This window comes from Trachurus trachurus, assembly GCF_905171665.1.
Source record: "Trachurus trachurus genome assembly, chromosome: 8".
NCBI classification, from domain to species: Eukaryota; Metazoa; Chordata; class Actinopteri; order Carangiformes; family Carangidae; genus Trachurus; species Trachurus trachurus.
Window position 1 is genome coordinate 31,202,545 of NC_139905.1, and position 20,269 is coordinate 31,222,813.

The 20,269-nt window shown below is 40.2% G+C and overlaps 1 protein-coding gene across 2 annotated transcripts in view; it reads right to left on the bottom strand.

Moving 5' to 3' along the window:
• The window catches only part of igf2bp1 (insulin-like growth factor 2 mRNA binding protein 1), a gene marked incomplete at its 5' end in the record, with an annotated part of 69,802 nt that overhangs the window by 40,273 nt on the left and 9,260 nt on the right, over nucleotides 1-20,269 (bottom strand). The window lies entirely within an intron of this gene.

Consider the following 20,269-nt stretch of genomic DNA (forward strand, 5'->3'; position numbering starts at 1 on the left):
GGGTTTGGGTTTTGTAGTATGGGCAGCGAGGAGGGAAGAAACAAGATTTTCTGTCTCTCCGTGCTTTCGGCTCTCGGACTCTCCGTTTGCTGTAAGCGACGGGAGCACCGGTTAAATCCCCGCGCCACTTCCCGCATTCGGCAGGTAAAGGTTGCGGAGTAAAAAAATAAATAAATAAGAAGAAAAAGGTTCAGATATGAACAAAAACATGGAAACAACGAGCCCCCGAAGTGAACCCGAGGCTGCTCTGTAGGAACAGACTGCTCTTGTCTCTAATTTGATGTGGCAGAAAACTGAAACCAGTTGGCTGAGGGGGAATGAGAGACAAATACAACTTCACGTCATAACCTGAAGTCAGATTTAAAGGCTAATTATCCGTCTTTATATCTTATAGACTTGAAGTAATAATATATAGGCTATATGGTCTACAGACCTATATAAAGTCGAGTGAAGAAGCACCAGGGGTAGTGCCGTATGGCGGCTGAGGCTTTTACCGGAGAGACAACAGTCGTTTATGTTCCATATTTATAACTTAGGCTTAATAGCAGTATTATTGTGCAGCTTGTTTCTAACCTTTTCAATCGTTTGTCCTTGAAATAAGTCTCAACCCTTTACTTCTTTTAATTAAAACAACTTAGACAGTGAGGTCAAACATTAATGCAGCAGGCCACTCCCTGCTGGAAGAAACTACAGGATCATCAAGGACAATGTTTACATCTACATGAAAAATCAAGATTATTTTCCCTACACCACATATTTACCAAGTGATTAACACGTTCAGGGGGGAAATAAATTGCTTTATTCCTGAAGGATATTAGAGGCCTGAGAGATTTTCATTCATATTTCACTGAATAGGCAACATTTTGCAAATGAAGATGCAGCACATTTCCGTTCTTGTGGTATATTTACAAGATATTGGCCTCGTGTTAATTGATATGGGGAAAAGAATGAACATTTCTCCTGCAGTAGAAACATTTTTTTTTTTTAAACAAAGTGAGAACTTGAAGATTGTATAAAAACCAAGTTAAGGCCATAGACTGAAATGACAGGATGAAACAGTTTGATGACAGTGCCCTTCACTACTGTCAGCACACAAACTACTGATTAAGACGTCATCACTGAGAAAACATTTGTACCGACTTGTGATGGTTGCCATAGAAAATAGTAAGATAAAATTGTTTTAATGAAAAGTTACACAAATGGTGACAGGTTTAAATGGCCGAGGAAATTAAACTGCTGAGGTGTAAGAATGATTTTGTTTGTTAGATATTTTTATTTTAACATAACTCACGTGCCCTTACATGATACATTACAGGAATTTTTGGCCGAGGAGCATGAAACTTATCAAAATGAAATTCTGATGAGTGTTTTTTTCTTGAATGAAAATTGCTAAGAAAAACAAAACTTTCATTCAATATGATTTTTTTTAGGTGTTAAGAAGAAACAATAACATGACCTTTTTACTGAAAGTAACTGGCTCTGGCTGTACTTTATGCCACTATTTCTAAAAGATAAATATCTTAAATTTTAATCCATAAAATAAGCATCTCTTTTTTTTTTTTTTTACTTTATTCCACATGTTGGTACTGAAAACAAAGGAGAAATGTGGGGGGTAAGCGGATTTATGTCTATGATGCATTTAAAATCAGACACTATTCTGCAGTTATATTTTTTTAAATGCTCATCAACACAGGTTCGACTCAGGCCCAGTCATTTAAACCTTCACATGCACTGTTAACTGCTGGTTTCAAGAGAAATAAAACTGTCACCATGTTACTGTGATCAAGCCAATTAAAATAAGATTAATCAGAAAACCAACATTTCAATACTCCCTCAAACTCAACTGTCCAGTTATTAGACCTGACATTCTGCTTAGGAAAAAAATGTACAAATATAAAACAATCTTAATTAATTAACCGATTTGCAATGATCTAACTTATTTATTTCTTTGAAGGTTATTTATGTTTCTTGATGGTTGAAAAATAATACTCTTGTGCTTTTTTTTCAGCATGTGTGCATGCTTTATTGTAAAAGAGATGAAAAGTATAAATTAAATGTAAATGAGGGATTATTCAGAAGTTTGAAGACAGAACAGGTTCTTCACTTTGTAATGGAAACACATCATTTTTCAATAATAAAGCAGTAAAAGCTGCTGGTGGCTCTCCTCTCTGTGATACACATTGTGGAGCTTTACCTCTTGGACTGAGTGAATGTAAAGTGAACAGGGGCCCGGGCTCTGTGCTCCCCTTTTCAAAAACAAAATGGGGGAGAGAGGAGGAAGATAGGAGGGATGGAGGGAGTTCCTGCTCCGTCTAAATGACGCAAGTGTGTGTGTGTGTGTGTGTGTGCGCGCGCGTGTGCTGTGTATGTGTGTGTGCGTATAAGTGATGTCAGCCTTCACTTTGTTTTGAATCAGCACAGAGCAGGGCGGGACCAGCGGCAGCCTATAGGAGAAGCAGTAAGGAAAGGAGCGTCTCTACACACTGCACACGCACGCACACACACACACACACACACTATAGCCTCCTTGGATTTCATTTCCTTGTTTGCAGCTTTGAACAGCAGAGGGCCGACTGAGTCAGTGTGGCTCTGCTCCTCTGGCTCCACACAGCAGCTCCTGGACAAACTCATCCACAGGAAGGATCAATAAACAACTGGACGTTTTAATTTGAAGGGACGTCTTCTATAGTTCATTAACCCTGTGGACACTGGGATGGAACGCTGCAACACACTGACATAAATCCTGCTACACTACTACTGCTATAAGTAGCTGTACGGAGGAGAATAATCATGGCAATAACATGATCATGTATAGCAGCACGCAACAACATAATAACACTTTAACTACAACTAACTACATTTCTCCTCTCATTGTTTAAGCCACACCATGGAGCATCTCTGTGGCCCCAAGTACAACCAGTTGCCCCAACAAATACACTATGCCATGGTTTATATGATCACACAACAGTTGTTGCAGAGAAGAACCAACAAATCAGCTTCAACTCTTTTTACCTCCTTCGTCTTTTCTTTAGTGCACCGATTACCAATTTGCAGTTCCCTTTTTGTAAAAGAATAAAAGTCAAATATACAGTATGTAACCCTTTCATGCGTTTCATACATCAACATACTTTTGAATACCAGAATTTGTGGGGGAAAAAAACACAAAGATCTAAAAGTTACTGAAATCAAACCAGCTCACCTGATGAGCCAAAGATTACAGATTATAGAATATGCTGATTTTGAATATTTCAAAAATAAGAGCACTAGTAGGAGAGACAAGTCCACGGCTCTAAGTTTAGACAACAAAAACACTAAAGGTTAGAAAAATTACATTTGTTTAGTCAAATGTAGAATAATTTATTTTTTAATCATGTCTGAAGTCACTTCATGTCCACATCTTAAATAATATTTGAATCACAAGTACATTTTTTTGTTCTGTGAGATCAGACATTTTGTCACAACAAACATGTTGTATAGTTGAACATGTCAGCAAGTTGCAAAATACATGAACTAACTAACTATTTGCAGAGGCAGTTCAGTTGTATATTAAATCACTTCTGGCCTCTGCTACGTCCATGTGTCCAACTTCCCTCTTCAAGACTCCCTCTCCCTCTGACTGAACACAAACTGTCACTCAAACGTCTAAATACAGGAACAGTTAGTAAAAGACATTTATATAATGAGTTTATATAATGTTCATACTGAATTTAAAATTGTGTTTGTGGCATTTAATGTAAAACCAGGCTTAACAGATGGACTTTCTGCCTGGGTTTCAGCCGTAAAAAGTCCAAATGTGCATGAAACTGATTTTATTTATTCATTTCAGCAGGAATAAAACAGTGAGTAAAGGAACAATAGAGTCCAGCAAACACAGTGGATCGTTTTACTGTTATATATCGAACTGAATAGAAAATAAACACGAGTTCCAAGCCTACTTCTTTCTTTAAATTATCACAGTCATTTAAAATGTGCATTTTGCGTCTTTGTTAGGATCTAATCTGATTTGATCAGTTTCTTTTTTCCTTTAGCTTTATTATTATTATTATTATTATTATTCAACACTATTAAACCCAGTGTATCTGTGTCAGTCAGACTGTGTGGATGCTCTTGTGTGTTTGTTTTCCTCCAGCGGTCAGAAGCCGCTGCAGAGCTTCACTTCAGCCTTTTCTCCACGGCTCCCACCCAACATCACAATGTACAGCTCCACACACACACACACACACACACACACACACACACACACACACACACACACACACACACTGGCTGGTCCACACCACGTGAGCCAGTGCAGTGGCTGTGATACGGCACACCCACTGCTTGCACACACCCACTCCGGGTGGGGGTGGGGGATAGAACACACTGCTGCTGCGCTTGGGGGGAGGGGACTCCTTTCTTTCTCTCCGTCTCTCCCCCCTACTTCTTCTTCTTCTCCTCCTCCTCCTCCTCCTCCTCCGCTCCCTATCCCTCTTGCTTCCTTCCTCTGCAGCTCATGCATGCCTGCATGTATGCGCAAGTGTGCGAGCGTGTGTGTGTGTGTGTGTGTGTGTGTGTGTGTCGTAGCACATGCCAGTGTGTCAGACATGTGACCAGCAGGCAGAGCCTCCATTTTAACTCTTTGAGAATCCCAGTTGTAGGAGGAGAGCGAGAGCAGAGAGAGAGAGAGAGAGAGTGGAGGGGGGAAAGTTGACAGAGCAAACAATAAGCTAAAGAGTAAAAGTGGCTAACACCGATACGAGCTTCACCATGACACCGGCCGTTTACACTGTGGAAAAAGAAGAAAAAAAAAAAAAAAAAACATGGCCGTGCACGTCTAGCGTTTTCAAGAAGCAGCTTGAGGCCTCCTGTCTCCATCTGCAACATGCTACATGTGGCAGCCGCTGCTCCCTCTCCTCACACTGTCCCCCAACAACCATGCATGGAAATAAATACCACTGTGTTAAAGGGATATTTCAACATTTTGGCAAATTTGCCATAATCCCTATAGTCATAGCAGTAGGTCCGTTACCTTTCATTTTCAGTGCAAGCTGTTTTTTGATCGGCGGGGCAGAGACGCGAGCTGCTCAGCTAATGCTACAGAGGCTCATTATGGGATTTCTTGGTTTCCCTCATCAAACTCATCAAATACACAATCCAACAACTCCAAAACGCTCTGATGGACAAGTTGTGACCTGTACATTCAAGATTCAAGATCAAGATTCTTTATTTGTCACATGCATAGTTAAAGTGTACACTTACAACAAGCAGTGAAATGAAATCCTGACTACACCCCCCAGACTGTGCTGTCCCTCGAGTGAAAACATGTTCAAAAAAAAAATGAAAAACACGCTATGGGATAATAACAGAACATTAGGCCTACAAGACAGAGTTGTGTTCAAGGCTAATGTGTAACCAGAACACGATCCCAGACACGACTGCTGGGCGGAATGATTTCAAAAGCGCAAGTAGTTCCGAGTATTTGCTTCCTGTGTCATAATGTTACATAATTATACGTTATTATTTCACAGCGTGGCGAATGTGCAGGTTACAACTTGTCTATGACTCTCATACAGAGTCTCATAGACGTTTTGGAGTTGTTGGATTGTGTATTTGATGAGTTTGATGAGGGAAAGTCGGAAATACCATTAGCCTCATAGCGTTAGTTGAGCAGCTCGTATCTCTGCCCCACCTATCGAAAAATAGCTTGCACCGAAAATTAAAGGTAACGAACCTACTGCTAAGACTATTGGGATTATGGCAATGGGCCAGTTTGCCAAAATGTTGAAATATCCCTTTAATATATGTGTGCAACAGCGATGTGCACCATCCGCACACAGGTCAGAGTGAGGGTTCAGCTGCTGTAGAAGAAGCGTAATAACTAATTATTAAGCCAATCGGCATCAAAGAGCTTGCATATGGTTGTCATGGCGCCAGATCTTTCAAATCTTAAAAAAAAGGGAAGACTCAGCTGCAAATTAACTGTGGACGTTCATGTGTGTCCCAAACAATCACACCTGCTACACAACAACTGGATGATGATGTCATCGAGGTTTGACATCATAAAGTCAAGTTACCGTGGCTACTGTGGGTTTGATTATTACTTTGTTTTTTTATATATATATATAAATGTGTGTGGCACAATTTAATGAGAGTATACCAGCACTAAAGTGTGTTTATGTAGATTTTCTCTCGCAACATCTCGGAGAAATGATGAATATGTAAATGAGATGAACTAAATAGAGAATCTGACTGTGTTTAAACAGAGCTTAAGCTGATCAGAGAGCAGCTGTGGAGCATAGACGTATTATTTGGCAAACCGAAGGAGGAAGAAGACGTGTCGTTATATTGTTTGCATTTTTAGAGATGGTGGGGATCCATGCATCATATCATGTTCATACATCCGCGTCGTTTAAATATCTGTGGGCCGATCGTCGCCCTGTGATCTGATCCACTTCCTGCACCTGTGGTGAATTGATCCGTCCAGTTCATTCCTCTTCCTGCTTCTCTTCTTCCCGTCTTTTATTTCTAAACGCTGGCTCCAGAAAGTACGGAGCGCCATCATTATAAGTTCCCTTCACCATCTTCCACCGGGATCTTTAAATACCCAGGGGGCAAAATCACAGTTTTTTTGGAAAACAGACATGGAGCGTTGTAAAAGGTTTGACACCAGAAATGATATGTAGGAACTTCAAGGATTAAAACCTGGGTGGACAACCCGGTCAACTAGCTGCTGGAATATAGAAAACTTCCTTAATTCATAAGCTTCCATTTGAGTCCAAGATAGCCTTTATATCTCCAAAGCCCCACTTGCTGTGGCCAACGGACTTTGGGGAGACCAGAAATAGAATGGTTTCTGATCATGTCAGTTAACATGTAGTTTTTCACAATAGGTGTTGCATTGTTTGGAGACAGCCTGTAGCTTTCCAGTAGCTAGTAGAAAGGCTATCTTGGACTCAAATGGAAGCTTATGAATTAAGGAAGTTTTCTATATACATGTTAAGCATAGATATTCACCATAAAGTGCTGAAAAATAATAGTTTTCATGAGAATTTGTCAGGTGAACAGTACTTTTTTTGGTCTTTTTTGGGATGTTGAGGGTGATATCTTAAAATCAAGTTGCGACAAACCCCAGAATCTTTTTTTCATGCCTCCCCCTATGTGTCAAGATACTCTCTGCCAAATTCTATAGTTGTATGACTATTTATGCCATTGTAGTACCTAAATATTTGCATTTACATCATTTCGCCAGCAAAATGACCCAAGAAAGGGGTTTTGGCTTCTGTAGCTTTCCAGCAGCTAGTTGACCGGGTTGTCTACCCAGGTTTTAATCCTTGAAGTTCCTACATATCATTTCTGGTCTCAAACCTTTTACAACGCTCCGTGTCTTTTTTTTTTTTTGCTTTCCCCCCTGGGTAAAATTCTAAATTCTAGATAGATAACCTGGAACAAACCTACAGGTGTAAACGATGTTTTCTTAGAGTTTACCGTTCCACCTTGCGGCAGAATTCCTCTTCATTCTAAATCAAATAAATGCATGCGGTCTCTCAGGTTTGGCCCCCCCTTCTTCCTTCATGTAAATCTTAAGCTGATAAACCTTGTGCTAATGCTGACGGAGCAGTGGAAACATGCTAGAGATGAGGCACGGGGCGGACAGACAGACAGACAGACAGACATGTTGGCACAGACAGACAGACAGACTCACTGACTCATCTAAAAGCACTATCCTCCACGCTGGAGACCGAGCGGGCCTCGCCATTACTCCATTTTGGGTTAAAAACGCCTCATTCTGCGTCTAAATATAGAGCAAAACCAGTCTGTCAAAGCATTCATCCTGCAGACGCCTCAGTCAGAAGAGACCCACATGTACAACACACACACACACACACTGAGAGCGATGTGGAGTTCAAGAGCACTTTAACATGTGGATCCAACCACAAACACACTATTAAAGGACAAAAAGCTCCCAGCTTCAGGAGACAATGGGCTTTGTGGACATTTTAGGGGCTGATTAAAAAACATATTTTATTATGATTTAAAAAAAAAACTGAAATGGTTAAATAATCTATTTCCAAAAAGATCCAATCAACACAACAGCAGAAATAAATAAACAGCATTTGGGACCTGGTCTGTGCGTCTGCCGCCGTCAGACACTCATTAAACACAACTGTCACATAAAGGTTTCTGACATGAGATGAGATAGTAAGCAGAGGATCGGGGGTTCGACTCCTTTGAAGGCTTAATGGTCTCGGTTTGGTTGTTTAGGCAACACGAGGGTTTAGGAAATGATGTTGGTTGGGATTAAAATACACCCATTCATAATGTCAACCACATGGTAGGAAGAGTTTCTAGCAGAACTGGAAGGCATCAGAACCCAGGTGGAAACAGCCACACTGCTCCTTTATATGATAGGACTGTCTGCTATTTTGACTGTAGTTTTGACAACTGAGGCAATAAAAGCAAATCATTTTGGTGGCTGTTTATTTGTAGATAATATTCTCAACAGAAGGAGGTATTAGAATATGTAGAAAAAATCATTAAATGTATTTTTAAAAACACATGTAATCCTGCAGTGTGTGTCTCATTTGCAGTGTTGCAGTGAGGGAAGACAAGACCACAACATGTGACAAAGGAGGAAAAAAATGGAAGAAGCTGCATATCTTTAATAAAATAAAATGAATAGAGGTCTTTATGTCCTGCAGGAGCTCTGTAGTCACACTCATCCTTCAAAAGGGATTTTTTTTTCAGGCTTCAAAAGTAACAAAACAGAGTGGACAGAGGCCTGGTCACCGTGGGTCAGTGTTCTGCTACTGACACTTGATTTCTTGATGAGAAGAGTTTGTTTGGCTCATCATCACCTCACTGCTACTGACAGGAGGACAAACTGTTTCACCAACCACTCTACACCACAGCAGCACATACAATACAATACAATACAACTTTATTGTCCACCATCGTGGAAAATTGTCTTCAGCTCACCATGAAAGAGATACATACACTGCAAAAACTCAAAGTCTTACCAAGAATATTTGTCGTATTTCTAGTCAAAACAAATATCATTATACTTAAAATAAGACTCATCACATAAAAAGTAGCTTGTTTTTAGACACTTTCTACTTCTTTCAAGCAGATTTTCACTTGAAATAAGTAGAAAAATCTGATAGTGGAGCAAGTTTTTCTTTCTTATTACAAGCACAAAAAACTTGCTTTCACTGGCAGATTTTTCTACTTATTTCAAGTGAAAATTAGTTTGAAACAAGTGAAAATGATCTAAAAACAAGTTGATTTTTAGGTGATGAGTCGTATTCTAAGTGGAAAGAGTTTAGTTTTGACTAGAAATAAGACAAATATTCCTGGAAAGATGTAGAGTTTTTACAGTGTATTTCATTACAAACACAGTTAAATAAGGAAACAGTTAATTATACAATAAATAAATAGAAAGAGAAGTACTACACCACAGCAGTACATGTAAGCAGTACACGTACTACACCACAGCAGTACATGTACTACACCACAGCAGTACTACATCGTACTTCGTAGTACCCCACCACAACAGTACGTATACTACACCACAGCAGTACTAGGTATATTCCACGGCAGCAGTACATACAGTACTGCAGTAATCCTGCCTGACTGTTGGACTCTTGTCCTGGATTTTACCTGAAAGGTTAAAGTGAAACAACTGGTCAGTTCCTCTGCGCTCGTAGAGAAAAAGAAAAATACTAAGGATAATATAATAAAGGCACACTCCACTGATTTTACACTGTAGTTCACTTGTCAGTACGAGTATTACTAATCCTGTGAAGAAGCTGTAGGTTTCCCCGTGTGGCTCAGAGGGGAGCGTTCTGTCCAGTGGCAAAAAAAACTGTCTGCAGATGTTGCCACAACAGAAAAGCCTGTGATTAAAATGCATGTGTTTAATAAGCACTGAAGGTCTGAAGAAAGGTACATTAGCGACTCGGATCATTAATGAGAAAAGGACTAGAGAGATTTCTGCTGTTGGAGCGACATTCGACATTCGACATTCCTGGATGTGAGTCTGGAAGTCAGGATGCCTGGTTGTGACTGTTGGATCGTTCCTCTCTTCATCTGTTAGATACAGGTGAGAGGCTGTTTATCATTCTAATGCTGCAATGGACCATCAACAGCATTTTTGATGCTTTAAACTATATTTAAGTCTGGAAAGCGAATTTGAATGCTTTATCATAATTGGCTCTTTTATGTGTGTCTTTTTTACAATACAATTAGTTTTGCTTTTATTGTGACTGATTAATATCCACAATTCATTGTCCTTCTCTCCTGCTAATATTAAAGTTTGAAGTTTGAAGTTTATTTATTTAGTACTACAAATTTAAATAGTGCAAGGAGGGAACGAAGCCGGTTGGCTTGTACATAAGTTCCACCCCTATAACAAATTACAGAAAGACAAGTTTCTATGGCTAACAAATAAACATAGAAAAAAAAAGAGATAAAGTGCATACATAATCAATGTTATATGAGCAAAATGAACAGAAATGAGAAAAAAATAAAGAGATAAAGTGCAAAGTGATTCGGTAACAAATAGAAACAATAGAGATAAGGTACAAAAAATTCATTAATTAAACTAATGAAGAGACAAAGTGAGGATGTGGGATATGTATGTATATATTAAGTCATATTAAACTGATGGTGTGATGTGCGGGTGAAGGGTAAATATAGAGTAAGATTATTACTGTGTCTAGTGCGGTGAGAATGTACATTATAAGTGAAGGTAAAGAAATGTTGAAAAGTGACAGGATAAAGGATTTTTTGCTACATTGTTAGAAAAATAAGAATCAACTTTAGCAGCTTGAGCAGATTGAAACAACATGGAGGGAAATGAGAAGACATGAATCCACCTTTAGTCATGGGAAGTGTTGTTTGATCCTACAGTGTTGGAATAAAACGTGACAGAGCAAACTAAAGGTCCGTTCATTGTTTTTGAGACTTGAGAATTAAATTCCACTTCCACAGCTTCTGCTTGACATTGTTTCACCGCAGTGGAAGAATCTCTCTCTTTCTCTTCAAGACTTTGTTTTCATCTTGTTTTTGTTTTGTTTGTGTGTAAACCAGCGCCGAGCGTTTCTTGTTGATCGGGCGGCGGAGAGACGAAACTTAAACGTCTTCAGGAAACCAGAGAGATGGAGACAGAGGTGGAAAAATAAACCGAGACAAACTGGGTCAAACAGATACACACTGGTTCGCGGCTTAGACGCACACACACACACACACTCACACAGACACACACATATAAATACACACGGAGAAGGAACCAGGAAGAGGGCGGCACAGGAAGTTCTATATGTGAAAGAGCAAGTATAGAAATTTCCTCTCAGCCAATCAGAGCCCAGAGTGGGATGCCTCCCGGTCAATCACAAGCTGGATGCACTATAGGCTCCTTAATCTCCAGTTTCTTTCTCATTACTGTTGAAAAAATGTCAAGAATTTAGCCCCCCCAACACACACACACACACACACACACACACACATCGAGGCCTCATAGGCCCACAGAAGAGGAGTTGTGGGGGTCTGATGGAGGAAGAGGGAATGGTCTTTAAAGAGAATGAAAGACAAAAAAGCAGGGGATGGAGAGGGCTGCGAGGAAAACAAACAATGAAACGTCCAGCTGTTAAGAGAAGAGGAGGAGGAAGAAGAGGAGGAGGAGGAGGAGGAAGAGAGGGGACGTCTGTGACCATTCCAGGTTGGTCTGACTTCCATCAACACAGCAACTCTTTGATTTGCAGCAGTAAATAATCAAACTGTGGCTGTGAGCTGTAAATAAAGAAGAAACGCCTCCAACTCTGATTCCACTTTAAAGCACAACACAACACAACACAACACACCTACATCCATGTTCCCACCAACAAAAAGGAAACACACTCCTAATGTCTGTCCTTTCTAATTAGACGTAAGATTCTCTAAAAATCCACTGTTGTTCTGTGAATGTTATAAAAGTTAACCTTAGTTCCACTTTTTAATATTTTATTCGTTTTGAAGCTTGGAATGGATCCGTTTGTCATAATTAAAACTCATTTTTCAGCTTCTCTCTTAGGTTTCTTCACATCACTGTTTGTCCATATCTTAACTTTAACTTCAATAGCTGCCAGGGCCGTAGTATAGGGGAGAAAGGTGATGATAATTCTAGGGGCCCAGCGCCCAGTAGGGCCCACAAAAAACCCCAGTAGTCTAATCTTTGTATGACTGAATTATTCTGCATAAGACCCTGACTAATACTCATAATAATGCTGCATTAGCATCAAAACAAAGTAGGATAAATAAAAAATGATAATACATAGGTAGTCTAAGAAAAAAAGTGGAAAAGTCAGGGGGCAGGGGCCCACTTTAGTATTCTTGCAGGGGGCCCAGAATTCATAGCAACGGCCCTGATAGCTGCTGCTGTGTTGACGGGGCCAGGGTCTCTTCACATTCACACCATTGGGGGAAAAAATACTGCTTTTATTTGTGCAGTAGCGCACATTTCATTGCAGTAGCACAAATACACGTTTTTTTAACAGAAGTAATTATATCCTGCTCTAAAATGATCTGAATTGTTCAGTTCTGTTTTTTCTTCCGTTTCAACAGATTCCAGTGAACGAAAAAAAAAGGAAAATCTTCAGCTGAAACTTGTTCCAACAGAGAGGCGAGCCGTGGCTGCAGTCTGACAGCTACATCTACACCTACATTTTCCTCCCGTGCTGTTACTGACGCTGCTACAGAACTCTGTTTAAAATGAGCATTTCCTTCAGCTTCCTGCAAAGAGGCTGGGAGCACGTTTTGAAATGTTTTCACCAGCCAATGAGAGCATCAGGTTTTCTAACAGTCCCGCCCCTCCACCCAACCAACCGACCAACCAAACGGCTTCATCTCTCTAACTGATACACTATTGGTTTATACTCTGGCCTGATGCGTCCCTGCTCATTTCCCTCTTTGCTCCTGTTGTGGCCTTATGCACACTAACTATTGTATTCTATTGAATCTCCTTATTGCATTATACTAAATAAACATCAAACACTGAAGTATGGTCTGTTTTTATAGCTGATCCTTGGTTATAGACTTTCATTACAATTTCTAAACATTTACCACCATGTGAACGGGTGGGAAGCCAGTGAGGGATTGTGTCTTTGTCATCTTGTGCATGCAGTAATTATGCAAAAACAATTTACATTTACTGAAAGGCTGTAGAGCAAAAACTTAGATCACAAAAAAATCAGATTTTCTAAAGGTTCATCTGTGGGAAGCCAGAATTTCATTGACTTTCATTACAATTTTCTATATGCTAAAACTCCCAACTTGTTTGGTTGTTATTTACTTAGTGACCCAACCACAACAGAACGTTTGATTGGTCCACCTGTGCAATCCAATACAACGTGATAAAACAACTCTACCATAAAAGTTTAGAAAATTGAATGGCAGGAAAGTTTCAGTTTGTGTTAAAATTCAATATTGCAGAGGGGAAAGGTAGAAGTGTGTGAAGTGTGTAGGCCTGCTGGACTTTGTCCCACCAGTTCAGTATGATACAGTTGAGTACAACAACTACTGGTGGCAGGATCATATTAGTTTGCATTGAAATGTGCAGGTGTACGACACTGAATGTTCATATGTTACTGCTGCTCAGCGACTTCATACAACCACGAAGAGAAAACTGGATTTATTACTAATCACATTGACATGTTATGTTTTTAGGATTTTTTTAACACTGTAAAAGCCACTTTTGAATGTGTTGTGTAATGAAGAGTCAAATGGAGACGGCACCATAATAGAAAAGGCTCCGGTGTGCACAAGATACAGAGCTTTAAGCTGAACCTCTTCAGATAGAAATTGTGTTCACAACCCTGAGAAATTGATGCTATTGTTGTGTATTCATTTAGAGCTGAAGCAGAATGGGCAGTTTGAGACTGAACATTCAATAACACAGCAACAACAACCAGTCAGTCTGTATTTCTGTCCTTAACCTGAGGTTTTGTGCAAACAGCTTGGAAACCCAAGTATTTAATTTAGTTTCTTCTTTTATAAAATGGTTTTATTTATCTAAAAGTGTTTTAATATGAAGAGTTTTCCAAACCAACTTACTCAGCCGGTTATTCCATTAAAAGCTCAGTTTTGTAAATAATATATGAAACCAGCCCCGGCACCAAAGTCCATGTATCAAATAGGATTTTTCTTTTTCTCTCTTTTTTTCTTTTCTTTATTAGATCAAATTATTATGATTTAATGTGGTTGTGGTTTTGTTTCATGTAATGTGAAGCTTTCAGGTTCAAACCCACTTAGGCCACTGTTCTAAACAATTAGGTGGAATTATTAAACAAGAAGATTCAGTACTTGAGGTTGAGAAATTGTTAGAGCAAATAATTATTCTGAACTGATTAGCACAATATATTTACAATTACAGGCTCATGTTAAAAACAACATGGACTCAAATAACAGTTTTAATGGAACTGGTACAAAGAAATGACATGTAAATAATAATATTAAAGAAAAATGAAGTTGTTTTTGTCTCTTTTAAAATGATTGTTGATTGGGGGGAAAACAGAAAATGGTGTATTTAGTGTAGTGTAATTAAAATCAACCTCATGCTGCTATAGAAACGCTACAGTTGTTTTACTTTTACTTCAAATCTCCTGTAATAATACACCGGATTTTTAAAGTGATTTCAATTTTCCATGAAAAATCTTTACAAGACCCGGAAGTAACTGTTCAATTTCTATCTGGAAAAAGGCGACTTGCTGTCATTTCTGCCACGTTATAGTATAGTAAGTGTTGCTATCTGTGTGTGGAGGTTTTATTGTGAAAGCTCCAGTGAGTGATGTGTGTGTGTGTGTGTGTGTGTGTGTGTGTGTGTGTGTGTGTGTGTGTGTGTGTGTGTGTGTGTGTGTGTGTGTGTGTGTGTGTGTGTGTGTGTGTGTGTGTGTGTGTGTGTGTGTGTGTGTGTGTGTGTGTGTGTGTGTATCTGCTGTTTGATCTGCAACAACAACACAAACTCCTGAGGAATCAGCTCCTGAATCATATGACTCCTGCTCCCGCACAAGTGCAGAGTGTTTCAAACTGGGACAACGTTTTTGGTCTCGACTTGAGCGAGGTAGGAAAAAAAAAAAAAAAAAAACCGAAACAAGAAGCTTGAGAGGGAGGATTCATTTCACAGGTATGAAACACTCACACTGGTTGACATTCTCTCTCATGTACATGCAGACAATCTCTCTACAACACACACACACACACACATATGCATAAGAGGCCCCAGCATACCCGACCCCTGGGCCCCAACCCCCCTCCCACCAGCGACCCCCCCCCCTCCCTCCCTCGCTCCTTTCTTTCTATTTTTATTTCTTGATCTATCCTCACTGGTCATCGTGTCTCACGTATGTGCTGCTGTGGCGACGTGCATGCACTTATATGTGTGCATGTGTATGTGTGTGTGTGTGTGTGTACGTGCCCAATTTATTTTTAGTGAGAGAAAGCACACAAGACGGACAGAGAGAGGGAGAGGGAGGGAGGGAGAAAAAAAAGAGCAAGAGACACAGAGGGAGAGTTAGAGATGGAGAGAGAGAGAGGGAGAGAGAGAGAGGGGGGACAGATGGTTTGAACCACAGAGAAGAAACAATCAGAAAGATGGGGCGGAGGAGAGAGAGAGAGGGGGGAGGGGGGATGGGGGGGGGGGTCCTTCTTAAAGAGACAGGACTCATTTACCCCTTCACCTACATAAGGCTCCATGTATCTCCTCTATAGGATATCTGAGTCATCATGTTCTTCTATCAGTCTGATGGCTTTTATGCACTTTTCTTTGCTGCTTATACCAACATCCTCTCATCTTCTTTATTTACATTTTATTCCAAAAGAAAAAAAAAACAACTAAATTAAACTAAAAAAGAAAAAAAAATATTGTATTAAATATCTGCATTTCCACTGCCATGGGCCAGCTGTCCTTCCCTGCTTTAAGACTTTGATTTTAGTTTTGCACCTCAGTAAAGTTGGTGAACTCACAAGAGAGCGGTGAAAGAGAAGAGTGAAGATCTGAGCAGCAGAGGGTTTGTTCTACAACGCGGTTCTTCTACAGACGGTAGGTAACGTGAAGCCTTCTGCATCCCAACACATACAGTGGCATGAAAATGTAAAATGTTAAAGCGCCCCTGGTCCAAAATGTCTGTTAGTGTGAACAGTTCAGCAATGATTTCCAAAAGGCAGAAAGTTACAGATTTACATTTTAAAAACATTATTTGCATTTTTTTTGGGGATGTTTGTTTTCATGTTCGTCATTTTCAAAATGACACAAAAGGAGGAGGTCGGGCAGCAAAGGTCTGGGCCCGCTGCATAGTCAGTACCACAGTGTGTAAATAGTAAATATCTTATCTGATACCTTGGACAATTAAGAGATCAAGTCTCCTGGGTTCCCATTCTTCTGCAGGCTGCGGCTTTGTTTCCCTTTTACACTCTAAAACTAGAAAACTAAAATAATACACTGATATTGATTAAAATATTGAAAAGGAGTGGTTTTCTGTTTGACTTTATGTCTTTTGGAGATCATTTCATCCTCCACTTGATGAACTGTTCACATAAACAGACATTTTGACCAGGGGTTCCCAAACTTTTGCATACCACTGTAGGGACAACGAGGAGTTTTGGAAAAGCGAAGTGTTTTCACACTACATTTATGAGCCTCCGCGCACCGTGAAATTCTTTGACCGGCGCAAGACAGACTCATGTTTTCATTCATCAAGAGTTAAAGTCAGAGGTTGGAAGACGATCACATACCGTCGTAGTTCCCACCATAAACGGTGATTCGGCGGCGTTATTCTCATGACTCGCCACGAAACCGAAAGTAAAGAAACGCTGGGTTGTCCCTTTAACTAATGCTTAATAGTGTGTACTTATTATAAAGTGTTACCCAAAAACAGGTCAGAAAGTTTTAGTCTGGCGACCTGTTGACTTGTTCCACTGCTCATGCGCAGGATTCTGACGATTTTCTGAGTGTTTTTACGTCAGCTCAGCTCAGCTACAGAGGAGATACGGAGAAAAAAGGAGCAGGTATCATCCACAACCTTCGTCTGATGGAAAACCAAACAAAGACAGTAGAGTGGAGTCAAGCTGGCACCATGTATGGGAAAGAGGCTTTAGGCCAAAATCCCAAAGTGCCTCAGTAGCATCTCACCACGCAGGAGCCTCAGAGAGCAGACCACCTGCTGGAACACTGACCTATCACCTCACTGGCTTTATCATGTCTGTCTGGAGTTTATCTTCATCATTAGGACACATGACTCTATGCCTACACTCACATTCAGCTTGTAGTGTTTTATGGTGGTTGTTGTTTCATGTCACAACTCTATGGACTGTGGGTAATGTCCTCAGGCAGAGTTAGCAGTAAAGGACCCTGCGTCTTAGAGAGACCTGGTGGATATGAGGGTGGACAGCGGGACTGGGCCTTCGTGTCTAGACTTAAAGGCCCTATCCACACGAAAAAAAGTTTTTTTGATAAACGCAGCTTTTTGGGCTGGTCCACTCCGTACACGCAAATGTATTGAAAACGGCTTAAAACAGAGATTTTTAAAAACTTAAAAAAGCCACAGTGAATATTTTTTAAAACGTCGTATTTATTTTGACGTGTGGACAAGATAAACAGATATTATGATACCAGGGAGGTTCTAGATTTGCCACGCCGCACCGCAGCTATGTGTTAGGTTACTATAGTAACCAGTTTACTATTTCCTCTCTCTCGCCACTTTGTTACCACTTTGTTTACAAACAGTTGTGGAAGAAATGGTCAATGTAGAAGATGGTATTTTCCAGCTGTCTGATTGGTCAGCGGGTTTATAACACGTTCTACGACAGCGTTTATGCGTATTCGTGCGTGGACATAAATATTTTAAACTTGCGTGGACGGGAATATAAAAACTCTGTGTAGAAAAAAAAAACATTTTCGTGTGGATAGAGGCTCCAAAAAAAACCACTGAATCCTTCATTGCCCATGATGCAACATGATAGCATCTTTTCAGTTGGCTCTCCCTCCCTGGCAAACGCCCACTTCTCTCAAACTTCATGACCGCCAAAGGAGTTGTGTTAAAAACTGTGTTTTTTTTTTTATCTAAACCCCGAGTCCAGATCACCGTGACGACGGCACCGCCAGGGTTCTTTCCCTCAGAACACACACACACATCTCACTCACACCGATTGAGAGACAGATACTGCAGCTTATCAGGAAACTCATGTGAGACTGAACACACTAATGACTCAACTGCACAACGTTTCATATCGGTCTGGTGGGTGTGAAGCAGAACAATAAGCACAAAGACACTATTTTACATGAGATAACGTCTCCGGAGGGGAAACACACACACACACACACACACACAGTGATAAAAATGGACAACAGTCAGACACATATGAAAGAAAAATTCACACACATGCTTCAAGGCGGTGTGTTCCATTCATTAATAAAACCCCAGTCAGAAGAAATACCTAAAAACAAGAGCAATAAAATATATATAAATAACCTACAATAAGTTATTGTTGTATTGCAAAGTGTAGATTTATTGTCTATGGAGGAATCCATTTATACATGGCTACACTTAAATAACTTGATAATAACTTCAAATAGAAAAAATATAAATATTTCATAACAGATCTGCTCCTATTATTGACCATCTGATTATGATCAAACAGTGACAATGTATATGAAGTGCCATTTTGAAAAAAATGAGCTGAGGCTTTGTAATTATTCTTTGCATAGTGTTGTTTTCAATAAAACTTTATTTTTTTGAGATATGTCTGTTTTGTTACATCTCAAAGTCACTCAACTTTGGTTTGACTGATCACCTTATGGAAATAAAAAATAAAAAATGAAGATTCTAGAATTTTATCTAAAAAGCAGAGTTATCTGCTTTTGCAAATGAACTCTTCATATTATACCTAACTTTTTATGTGTTTATTACACCTCAAGTGTGAAACCTCTGACGTCTGATAGAAAAGGTGAGGGGTCAGACAGACGGAGAGGTGTGCCATCTCCACGACGACCCCCCCGTCAACTCTCCGACTCTCCTCTTTGTGATTCCTAAGAAAGCAGAATGTAATAAACGTTCCCGATTACAGCTCAGCAGGCCGTCTAATCAAATTACAGCTCAGCTATGTCCAAAATCTTTTTCTGTCCGAGACGCCTGAGAAATGCAGCTCAGCTTAAGTCAAATTTAAAACACATGCATCTTCTATCTCTCTCTCTCTCTCTGTGTCCCTCTCTCGCTGGATCTCTTCATGTGTCTGTCTGCCTTTAATTCTGCTGCTGCTGCTGCTCACACTCGCTCTCTCTCTTTCTCTCTCTCAAAGAGGCTGGAACGGTGCAGAGAAAATGGCAACGCGCCAACAGAGAGAGACAGAGAGAGAAAGAGAAAACAACGGAGAGGGAGAGAGAGAGAGAAAGAGAAAGAGAGAGAGAAATGAACATACTGTACCAGAGACAGGGAGAGAAAAAAAAAAGACAGTGAAGGCATGAACAGAGAGAGAGAGAGAGAGAGAGGGAGAGGGGAGGATAAAGTCAGAGCATGCGTGTGGGCGAGGGAAGTGGGGAGGGAGGGAGGGAGGGAGGGATGGAGGGAGGACCTATTGACTTTTTTTTTTTTCCTTGCAGCTTGCAGGTGCTGCTGCCAGACGATTGGTCGCACCCCCCTTGCTCCCTCCGCCCACCGTCCCCTCCTCCTCTTCCTCCTCCTCCTCCTCCTCTCTGGCCATGAGAGGAGGGGAAGACGAGCCGTGGTGTGCCTCTCCTTTCCATGCCTCTCTCTCTCTCTCTGTGTGCTGCTGTGTGAAAGCCCCAACGACACACACACACACACAGAGTTCCTCAGATGCATGATGTATTTTAAGTGCATTTAAAGTTGCAACATTTTACATTATGCAAAAGGAATGAGGGACACTGCTCCAGCTTGAGAATAGAATAGGATAGAGTAGAGTAGAATAGAATAGAAAAGAAAAGAAAAGAGTAGAGAAGAGTAGAGTAGAGTAGAGTAGAGTAGAGTAGAGTAGAGTAGAGTAGAGTAGAGTAGAGTAGAGTAGAGTAGAATAGAATAGAATAGAACAGAGTAGAGTAGAGTAGAACAGAACAGAACAGAGTAGAATAGAATAGAATAGAATAGAATAGAATAGAACAGAGTAGAGTAGAGTAGAATAGAATAGAATAGAATAGAATAGAATAGAATAGAATAGAATAGAAAAGAATAGAATAGAGGTCATTGTTGCAAAATCCGTCAAATCTTCAAACTACAAACTGAACCGTGTGGGAATGAAGAAGACAAAA